At 43.3% G+C, this 12,178-nt stretch overlaps 1 protein-coding gene across 1 annotated transcript in view; it reads right to left on the bottom strand.

The window, feature by feature from the left end:
- The window catches only part of zfpm1 (zinc finger protein, FOG family member 1), a 93,014-nt gene that overhangs the window by 53,553 nt on the left and 27,283 nt on the right, over window positions 1-12,178 (bottom strand).

Here is a 12,178-nt window from a genome sequence, read left to right as displayed (position 1 = left end):
TACATCTGTGATGGGTTTGCTTCTTATAAATGGACTGATTCAGAAATGGTTTCCAGAATTGGACACGCTGAACGGTCTAATCCAGAAGATTAATAGCAAGAAGCCAACGGGGACCTTAGAGCCAAATTACAGGATACCTAAAATTCCAGCTAAAAGAGTGATTAGTGCAGGGCTGATCGCTATCACTTACAGTCCCATAATCCCCGCTGACCAGGCTAATTATACTGTACTTTTCATCTAGTTCAGCCTGTTTGAAGATTACATCCAAAATATAGTCAGTTAATATGGATTTAATGTGACTTTCATTAACCATCCTCCTTCTATAGGGTGAAGCCTTTAGTGGTGCGTTTAGGGAACCAAACCTTGAAATTTACACTCCTTTATACAGGCCTCCCCCGAGGTTACCATGGAAACATGCCTCATTCCTTTCTTCAAGAGGATCAGTCCAGCAGAAAGGGTTAACAACAACCTGCATGCATGAGGAGGATGATGAAGAGGAGCAAAAGGAGGAAGAGAAGGAGGATGAAGATGAGAGATGAGGATGAAGAGGAGAGAGGAGGAGGATGTCACACCATGTTTGTTTAACTTTCTGATCTTCCTCCCTGAAAGGAGAACAGGTTGTAAATTAATTTTCTGGAGTTGTGTGGATCAGGGTGAGGGTGATGATGATGATGATGATGGTGATGGGGGGGTCGGTGGTAAAGCTGTGACTGGGGGGCGTATATATTTACAATCCTGGAACAAAAGGAGTCTATAATCTACACAAAGCACACAACAATACCCGTGAATAAAAGCAGCTTGTAGAAAAATGGAGGCAATGTTTCTAATTCTGTTAATTTGACTTGCAAAGCAATTAAAAGCAGGCAGAGATAATGCTGGGAAACAATCGCCTTTCTGTCTTTGGAAATGAAACATCTTTAGGCTAATTTCAGCTTCCACGCCTGCATGCTTCACTCTCATTTCAGATAAAATTAACACGGCTAGATTTGGACCTTCATGTAAAAAAAAAAAAAAACATCGATCATGGTGGAATATTTGCAGAATTTGGTCCATGTCGCCTCAGCATTGCTAGATCTCATTTTCTGTATCTGGAAGGACATTTTCATACAATTAATTTTCCTTTAATCATAATTGTACAAAGAGACTTCTCTATGTAGAATTCCAATTATATTTCTTGTTTAAAATGTAAGTTTGAGTGATGATTTCTTTCCTCATCACGGCTGGGTTTAATGAATCAATCGCAGCATCGCTGCTTTCAGACATCAATGGTGCAGAAAAAGTTTCTGCTCCCCCGTGTTCCTTCTCTTCCCGTCTCGGGTAGTTGGCAGGAAGGACGACGGGGGCCTGTGTGATAAGTCGCCACACATTTCCACTCCATTTACCACTTTTAAAAGTTTAAGGCCACTAATTGTTACAGCGCAACATCTAGGAAAATTGGACTGAACTCCTTCCAGAGATGGAGGAATAATAAAGACATGTATATCTGCGGAGGAGGGACATCTATTAAGTTGAGACTTATCCAACAGCAATGTTCAGCTTTCGAGGTTGTGAGCTTAAAAAGAAAAAGCCTGAAGCTCACATTTGTTCTTGTTCTAGAGGTTGAGGAGGCGCTCAGACTTTCAGTGATATGCTGAACTATTCTGGACCAGAGTAGTTCATGTTTTTATCAAATCAAAAATAACGAGTTAACTAATTTATGTAATTTAATGCATTAAAACTGTTAACACATGCGCTGCATCCGTCATTATGACAGCGAGACATGGAGGTGTCTAGAGGCCAGATGGAAAACGATGGCTGGCTCTATGGATGGATTTGAGGGCGTCACATGTGTGGAGGACAAGGACGTTTTAACACTCACACTTTTTCCAGTGAGACGGTTCAACACTCCCACTTTTATGCATTTTAAAAAAAAAACTTTTCAGCAGTTTATCCTCTCCATGTCTGCACCCCACCCACTCCTGGTGTGATTCAAGGCGGCTGTCGGTGAGCAGCTGATCGGCTTTTCTCTCTTACTGCGTGTGTTTATGGATCAGCTGGGAAGGAGGAGACTAGCGGTTCATGGTTCACACCATCACGTGTTGTTGGCGGCACTAGCTAAAGGACGAAGCTACATCTACCAACCTCGTGTCACCAGATCAACGATACCATCACCTGAAGCTGAAGAATGAAACATGATGATAACAACAGCCTGTTCTAGTTAGATGTTGTTTTTCTTCTTTTCAAATAACTTTTTCAGTATTAATGAGGTTTGCTAGAGACACAGCCAAGCACACATCTATGAAGACAGATGGGTTTATACTTCAGATATGCAGGGGCGGGTCTAGAAAAGTTCTGATGGGAGGTCAGGCGGGGGGCACTGACCAGGAAAAGGGGGACACAAATGAGATATATTTTTAGGTCTTTTTATTTCTCTGTTTCTGGGTAATAAACCTTATATTTAAAAGTCTAAATTTAAATGCAGCCATGTCTTGAAGGAAAAGGTATCTGTGGGATAAGAAACAGAGCTGTTCCCATGAAAAACCACCCAGTACAACAAACAAGACAGTAGAAGAAAAAGTTGACCACACTGCACCTCCTCAAAGGCTTGCAACACATTCATGTAAAGGTAGAGATTCAGTTTTGGCTCTGTTGGATCTCAGCACCACTTAAATAATCCTACTGAACCAACTTCAGTACTGCTGGTCTGTACTGGTTTATATCCTACTTAAGGCAGGAACTACCTTATGTCAACTGGTAACTACGGATCTACATGTGGAGGTCTCCAAGGCTCCATGTTGGGCCCCCTATTGTTCAAGAGCTACTTGCTCCCACTAGCTCAGATCATGGAAACAAGCAAATATCTGATCACAATTATGCTGACAACACTCAGATCTATACTACTGTCTCATGGGGTGACTCTGGTCCACATAAAGATAAATCTGAAATCTAAGGATTGGTGTGCAGCTTCGGTCAGCAATGTTAAAAACCAAACGGATCAATCCAGAAATCCTGGCATGATTTTGGACTCTGAGCTAAATTTCAACATCCATATTACAGCAGGAACCAGATCAGCCATTGACCACCTGAAGAACAGATCTAGAACAAGGGGCTGATGGTGCAGCATGACTTAGATAAACTTCATCTGTTTTCAGTGGTACTACAGTTCAAACTAAATATTTGTGTTTTTCTGGAACAAACTACCACAAAACATGTCTGATCCAAACCTGAGGATTTTTAAATCAGGAGTTTTCCTTTTTCAAATGATTTTATTTTTTACTTTATAACAGATCCAGTTGACTGTATTCTTCTGCTGTACAGCACACTGAGTTTCTTGCATATGAAAAGAGCTGTATAATTTGAACATTTGTAGAGGCTGAAACTAAATGGAGCACGTTATTTCACAAAAACTTCATCTAAAGCTCCAGGAGTGTTTTGGTGGTTTCTGCTGTAAAAAGAGAGAAAATTTGTTTATCATTTTTCTGTAATTCCAAACTGTGTGTGTAGCATGCTGGTATGAAATTCAAGCTAACACTGACTTCATCAGAGGTGGAAGCATCACTACAGATGCTGCTGTGTGGAAGTTAATGAGGATGCAACCTCCAGAAAAGCACAAAGCAACACGTGGACGTTATCTGGTCACAGATTCATGGAGCTGGACTGAAACTAAGTTCCAGAGCTTTTAGTAGAGAGATCGCTAGGTGTTTCTCAGTCAGGTCCTTGTCCTCCCATGAAGAATCTGGTAGATCTCCACCATCTTCCATCAGCTGATATCCATGATTCATCCTCATTTCAATCCTCAGATCCAGCAGAATTGCACTCATGTTACCATGGTTACATCCATCCATCGCCAACCTTTAACGGTAAGAAGGGAAACATCTGGGACACAGAATGACTGACACCTGTCTTCTTCCAATCAGATACATGTAACAGGGCAGGAAGTAGGGATTTTGCCGGGAAAGTTTTCCAGTAAATGTGGTTTTATCCTGGTGGATAGAAGTTCTGGAGGAGGTGGAGCCATGATTTCTATTTACCTGCTGTTTTACCTGTTTGCTGGGTTTACTGTGTTTGGTGGTTTAAATGTGCTTTACGCTGAGATTCACATACGCCAATATGCACACACCAGGATCTCATTTCTAAAGCTACCGTAGGTACAGAAACTGGTGTACGCCAGTTCTACTCAACTTCTGGGATTTAAAACCAAACATGGCGGGAGAATGTTCCTACCTCCAAGGCTACCCTTACCCTGCCGTACGAACAAAATCAACACCAAAAATCCAGAATAAAACCAGAGTTGATGTGAGACTTTTGTCCAGATATTACCTTTCACACTACGTTAGACATTAAAGCTGTTTGCAAACATGAATAAAGAGGCACATTCCATATTAATTCTCCTGGGAGAGCACGCTCACAATCAATCATTAAATAAATCAGGATGACCAGAGAAGCAGATGTTTGTTATTAACCAGAAGCTCAACCAGTTAAACATGTTCTTTCTGTCTTTGTGGAACAAAACTTCCAGACACATTAATAATCATTACTATTACAATAAAATGGTCGCCATGGAAACATGCTCCTCAGTCAAACTACAATCAGGGTGTTTCCACCTGTAGCTGTTTCAGAGACCAGCAAGACTTACTGCATGGCTCAGGAACCGGTTCAGACTGCCATGTGATGTGATGTTGGACCTCTGTGGTGGTCTCGGGCCTCTTTGATTATTTAGGCCCGGGAATTTTAGGACCATGCTAGTCCCTCTGCAGGTGCTAACTGGGTTTTCTGGCCACTGGCACCTTCCAGAGGAACTGGGTGCCAGGTCGGGATATCACAGCCAACCTTCAGCCGTGTTAGAATGCATCATTGGTTCATCCCAACGTTACATGAACTTTCCTGCACTGGGGGAGAACAGGAAACACAACAATGCAGTTTGCAGCAATGTCCGGTTTCCCCGATGGAATCGCTGCTGGTGATGCACTAAAGGTGCAGCAAGAACCAGGAGAAATGAAATATTATTCCCAGAGGGAAACTGCAAGTTGGACATTAAACCTGCTGTCATTAACCAAAGCATTTTCATTCTATAAACGTCCACATCATGTGTGGTTCAACATGTGGCTCATCGGCCTGGGTACACAATAACTGAGGCGACTGCTTCATCTGCAGGATCTGCTCCGTTCCGTTGCTGGAAACGAGGCTTCAGGCGGCTAATGGAAGTACCGGAACCGCTCTACGTTCTGGTGTCTGCAGACGTCTTTCTGAACAAGTCATCCCATCATGTAGCAATCAGTAAAAGAACAGGTGGAAAGTAGCTCCAGTCCTTCTTTCTAAGACCCAACGGAGCAGGATCAGACTGGAGGCTGGAGTTCTAGAAGTGATGCAACGCTTAGGAAACATGTAGAGGAGGATTTTTTATTTCTCCACAAAGTTTTTTTAGTGTTGTCCAAGTTTCCCTCCAGAAGGTCTTTATCTCCTGCAGCTACTTGTCCACCCGGTTAATAGCTGTGATGGTGTCCCTCTGCACCTGCAGGACTTCCACTGAGGACACAGCTGCTGCGGTGCGGGGTGGAGTACCTAGCCTCACCCTCTCCACCCACAGCTGCATTTCCTGTTTTCCCTGCATACGCCGCCTGTAGTCTGCTTTGCTATGCTCAGGTTTAGACACAAGGAAATTTAGGAAAAAATATCTTCTAGAGCAGGGATCCTCAAAGTCCAGAGTCTTGTCGAGATCTGGATCGGGAGGCATGTCAGTCTGGACCCAGCCAAACGTATGTTTTGAATCACAAAACAATGTTATCCTAAGTCTTTTTCTAAATTAATATTCCATAAATAAATAAATTGTTTATAATGTGAACTAAAGTGTCCCTGGATATTATTCACAGGGTTTTTTGGGGATAAAAATAAAGTTATCTAGTGATAACAATCTTTATGTTCACCAGGTTTTACTGTCTCCACCGTCTGGGACTAGACTGCATGGTGGCAGCCGACCTGGCCTCTGTCTGCTATAAATTACATGAACCAGGAGCCTATCAGAACACAGGGGTTGGTGATGTTAGAGCCAATTAGAAGCATCTCTGCTGGCAAAAAACTAAAGGAAACCAAACCATGTCTCCCACCAGCCTGGATGATCTGTTTCTAGAAGTTAAGTTAAATAAGAAAAATAGTAGCCAGGTGTTCATGCTGACAGTTTTTTTCTTATTCTTTATTCTTATTCTGAATTTTCTCCAGAATGTGCTGAATTTAATTTATATTAAATAATTATTAAGTTGTTTGTTTGTAATCGTTTTGTTGTTGTTAGTATTGTTACAGTTTTGTATGTTTGTATGTTTATACATGAAAAAAAAAACTGAAAAAGTTTGATCAAAAATGTGTTTTTACTCTTTTTTGGGGGGGCTCTGGCATTCAGCGGAGAGCAAATATGGACCTTTTAATATAATAAAAGAATATATAAATAAATATAAGTTTGAGAACGCTGTTCTTGAGTTAAATCTGGATCCAGAAGGGAAAAACCCCGTCCCAGTTTGACTGGCGGAGCTAGATGCGATCCTACGGGAATGTCTGTCTCGGAGGCAGAACAAAGTGCCGGCGCTGAAGATGCTGCTTTATTAACTCTCCGTCCACATCAAACCTGCAGCTGGCTGATTAAACACAGAGACAACACACATCAAACCTGCATGCTTAACAAGCTGATTAAACCGACGCAGCCCGCCGCTCTCACGCTAATAACCCGCGGCACAAGGAATACATGCTTGTATCAGAACATCACAGAAAACATTCAAAGAGAAAGAAAGGATGGGAGGCAGATGAGGCGGAGTGAGCTCTCCAGACAGAAACTGAGGTACCTGACACAGTCGCACTCTGGAGAGGAGCCACTTATTGATCAGAGTGAGGACAATTAGCCTCCGCAGGGGAAAAGCTCTTCATCAACTTTGCACTTTAAACATTTCCCACAACGCTGCATGAGCTCTTATCAACGCTCCATGGCTTCCGTCACCCACACCTACCAGGAGGAGGGGGCATCCTCGCTGGCCTCTCCATCATCTGCTTCACTACTAATAAACCCAAACCGTCCTCTTCCGTTAGCGGCTGATGCTGCACCGTTACCCTGACACCGATGAGCAAAACAGAAACCCTGCAAACAACCTCTGAGCCTCAAACTGAGATCCCAGCAGCCAGAACCACAGATATAACTCACAACTGGAGTAATATCAGAGGAAATGGGACTAATTTTCACCCTTTAACTGACTCCATAATGACTTTCATTAGAGACCTATGCAGCTGAAAGTCCTGATCCATCTCTGCTAGCTGGTCAGGGTTTATTACCTCACACCCAATGCAGGACTATAACTGTTACCCCATCCACCCATCCATTTATACATCCATCCATCCATCCATCCACCTATTTATACATCCATCCATCCATCTATCAATCCATCTATCCATTTATACATCCATCCATCCATTTATACATCTATCCATCCATCCATCCATCCATCCATTTATTTATACATCCATCCATCCATTTATACATCCATCCATCCATCCATTTATACATCCATCCATCCATCCATCTATACGTCCATCCATCCATTTATCCATCCATCCATCCATCCATCCATTTATACATCCATCCATCCATCCATCCCGCTTTTTCAGGGTTGTGGGGAAGCTGGAGTCTATCCCAGCAGTTAGCAGATGAGAGGTACACCTGTACAGATACAGCTGTTATCTCGTTTTGTTTATCTGCAAGTTTTCTGGTTTTATTTGGACCGCTCTAAACTTCTGTTGATGATAACAGTACGACTCCAGCAGCTTTCTAGCCAGAGATGGTGGAGATGATTCTGATCCAGAGGCTCTGGGACTTTACTTTTTTTTGGGGGGGAGCCCTGAGCTGCTTCAGTTATTTCCATAAAACTGGGAAATCCTGAAAGTGTCCCTTTAAGGACTTTCCAGGAATAGTTTTCCAGGATCTATGAAGAACTTTTCAGGAATTGTTCTCCAGGATCCTTGAAGGACCTTACCGGAATAGTTCTGAGGAGAACTGTGTCAGACTGTCTGGTCTTTGCTGGTTTTACAGATAAAACTACAGAAATGGGAACAAATGATGAGTCTTTGTAACAAAGCGCCTAAAGATCCAGTTTAAACCGGTTTGTTGCTACGTCATCTTTTATGTCAACACAACTCTGGTTCCTCCCGCGAGTTAGAATTCTTTCATCCTGAAGGGCTCAGAGATCACAGTTCAGAGGCTTAACAAAGGAAAAAAGGCAGGCAGGGGACAAACTCTGAAAGACAAGCAGGAAGATGGACAACTGTCCACTTTAGAATGTGATGAAGACCTGACTCTGGATCAGGACTTGAGCAGCAGACTGTGACACATTCCTGCTATGTAAAGCTGGCAGCGTCAGCCACGGCCTGTGAGGAGTAAAAACCTCCCGCTGACGCCATGAATAAAGCCGTGGAAATAAAAGCCCGGCGCCTGTAAGAAGGCGGCCGGTGGCGTGGTGTCCAGCGGTGGTAAACAGCTGATGCACGGCATAGCAGCAGGCATCAAAAGGCCTTCATGATGCTGTTGTCTCAGCTTCATCTCTCCATCACTTCATCCTCTTTTTCTGTTATCTCTCTCTCCTTCATCCCCTCCACCTCTCTCTTCCTTGCTCCTCTCAGATGTGACTTGTGCTCTCTCCATCCCTCACCTTCCCTCCCCTCGCTGTGTTTTCCTGGTGAAAGTGACTGGGAGCGTGAGTGGTAGCGGATAGCTGCGAGCCGTTGGCGGTTATCGCCTCCTGCAGACTCTCTGCCGGTCTGATCTGTCTCCTCTTCATTAAGCAAATACGCCGACGTGGAAATGAAAACATAATAGCTATTTGATTTCCAGAGAGATATTTTGCATATTGGTTCGGAGCTGATAGCGGAATTTCATCAAGTCGGGTTTTTTTTCCCTCTCCCACCACAGCCCCCCTTTATCCTCCCTCCCTCCATCCCAACGCTTTAAAAACTGAATTACTGAGCCGGGCCGGCTTTCAGCAAAGATTTCTTTACATTGCTGAGGAGAGAGAGAAAGCTGCTTCCCCAGGAAGACTACTTAAATGATTAAATATCCCCCCATTCCCATCTTTTTTCTCTTCCCTCTTTTTTGATAACATGGAGGAAATTTTAAAGAATCCACAGTGCTTTAGGTTGACTATGCTAATCACAGATAGCAGAGGAAAATTAACTCCTTAATGAGCAGAGCCCTCGTCCTGATAAAGGTCCTGCAGAGACAGAGAAGCAAGACCAGGGCGAGAGGGACACAGAGACCTCGCAGAGAGGGACACCGAGACACCACAGAGAGGGACACCAAGACACCACAGAGAGAGAGAGAGACACCAACACACCGCAGAGAGGGACACCGAGACACCAGAGAGAGGGACACTGCAGAGATGGACACCAAGACACCGCAGAGAGGGACACTGCAGAGATGGACACCAAGACACTGGAGAGAGAGAGGGACACCGAGACACAGAAGAGAGAAAGGGACATCGAGACACTGCAGAGAGGGACACCGAGACACCGCAGAGAGGGACACTGAGACTCGGCTCCATGTGGAGCTAAATATTAGCCTCCTTTAACTCCTGAGTGAGAGATGTGTGGCTGTGGGGCGAGAGGAGGGCAGGTAGACAGTGATAGCAGGTGATACCCGCCATCCTTCGTAGTGGCTGTGATAGATGCTCCGATGGCAAGGTATCCTTCATGGGCCCCGGAGACAAGAAAAAAAATTAAAAAAAAGCTGCCCTGGAGGATGAGGAGAGGAGAAGGTGATCTTCCTCTTCACAGCATTCCTATCTGATGGTCCAGCTCCCTCACAAGGCAGGAATAGATCTCCTTGCTACTGCTTCCATGTTGGAAAGCCGTACAGCCATGTCACCCATACAACATGTGCACGCCCCACTGTAAACCCACACACATCACCAAACACACGTGTAAACTGCACTGTTAACACAACTTAATCACACGGGTCTCACTACAGAAATGCGCCAAGGCTTCTGATTGGACAGTGAAAAGGTCATTGATCATCTTTTTGTCTGCCTTATAGAAACCTTGTGTAATTTATCACCAATAAAAACAAAAATATCTTTAAAAGTTGATGCTTTAAATCCACAGCTTTACTTAATTATTAAATAAATTTAAATAAATTACTGAAAAAGTTTTTTATTGCAACTGAACACAAAAAAATAAGTTACGAATTAAGATAACTTATATTTAAAATAACTCCTCCCTCAATTTTACTATTTAATATTTAATTTAATTAGCAACTATTTGACAGAACTTTTATAGCTGGTGTTGAAGTTAGGTCTTTTAAAAGAGATTTAATAAACAGAAAGAGAGACATACAGACATACATACATACATATATATACACACATATACATATATATACATACATACATACATATACATATATATATATATATATATACACATATACATATATATATATATATATATATATATATATATATATATATATATATAAACATACTGTATATATACATATTAGATTAGATTAGATTAGATTAGATTAGACTTTATTATCTCACAGTGGAGAAATTCACTTGTTACAGCAGCTCTTGTTATAGAATAAAGTACAGAGAGGCAAAATAAGGTGAACATGCATCACAGCAAGAAAGTGCAATAGAAATTATTTACAAGTCTAAGAAAAGCAAAAATATGTACCGTTATAATATAAAGATATATATATATATATATATACATACATATATATCAACACATACACACATACATTCATACATACATACACACATACATTATATATATATATATATATATATATATATATATATATATATATATATATATATATATACATATATATATATATACATATATATATATATACATACACACACACACACTACATCCATACATAAAATAAAATAAAATATAACAACAACCTCACAGACTATATACATATTTACATGGTGATGGTGGGATATGAAGAATATGATGACATTGATAATGGGGGGTATTGCACAGTAAAATATAAATAAATATTACACAGTATTATGACTATACAGACAAGTTGTACAGTCTGACAGCAGTGGGGATGAAGGACCTGCGGTAGCGCTCCCTCCTACACTGAGGGTGTCTCAGTCTGCTGCTGAAGGAGCTGCTCAGCCCCTCCACAGTCTGGTGCAGCGGGTGAGAGGTGTTGTCCATGATGGATGTGAGCTTGGCCAACATCCTCCTCTCACCCACCTCCTCCACAGAGTCCAGCGGGCAGCCCAGGACAGAGCTGGCCCTCCTGACCATCTTGTTCAGTCTCTTCCTGTCCCGGTCGGTGCTGCTCGCTCCCCAGCAGACAACGGCGTAGAGGACAGCAGAGGCTACCACAGAGTCATAAAATGTCCTTAGCAGAGGCCTGCATACTCCAAAGGACCTCAGTCTCCTCAGGAGGTGGAGGCGACTCTGGCCCTTCTTGTACAGGGCGTCTGTGTGGTGTGACCAGTCCAGTTTATTGTTGAGGTGAACACCCAGGTACTTGAAACTGTCCACCCGGTCAATCTCCTTCCCCTGGATGTTCACCGGTGTGTGGGGTAGTGTCCTTCTCCGGAAGTCAATCACCATCTCCATGGTCTTACTGGTGTTTAAGCACAGGTGGTTGCGCTCACACCAGTCCACAAAGTCCCTGATGACTGACCGGTACTCCAGCTCGTTCCCCTCAGACACACAGCCCACAATGGCTGAGTCGTCAGAGAACTTCTGGAGATGACAGCTGCTGGTGTTATAGGTGAAGTCCGAGGTGTAAAGGGTGAAGAGGAACGGTGAGAGCACTGTTCCCTGAGGGGCCCCCGTGCTGCAGACTACCACCTCAGACACACAGTTCTGCAGACGCACGTACTGTGGCCGGTTGGTGAGGTAGTCGATGGTCCACGCGGCTAGCTTTCCATCCACACCAGCTCCTTCCAGCTTCCCCCGCAGCAGCACCGGCTGGATGGTGTTAAACGCACTGGAGAAGTCAAAAAACATGACTCTCACGACGCTCCCAGCGGTCTCCAGGTGAGCCAGCGCCCTGTGCAGTAGGTAGATGACAGCATCATCCACCCCGATGTTTGGCCTGTAGGCAAACTGCAGCGGGTCCATCGCGGTGCACACCACGGAGCGGAGGTGACAGAGGATGAGCCTCTCCATGGTCTTCATCAGGTGGGAGGTC

This window comes from Melanotaenia boesemani, chromosome 10 (genome assembly GCF_017639745.1).
Source record: "Melanotaenia boesemani isolate fMelBoe1 chromosome 10, fMelBoe1.pri, whole genome shotgun sequence".
NCBI lineage: Eukaryota > Metazoa > Chordata > Actinopteri > Atheriniformes > Melanotaeniidae > Melanotaenia > Melanotaenia boesemani.
This window is presented reverse-complemented; position numbering and strand designations above follow the sequence as displayed.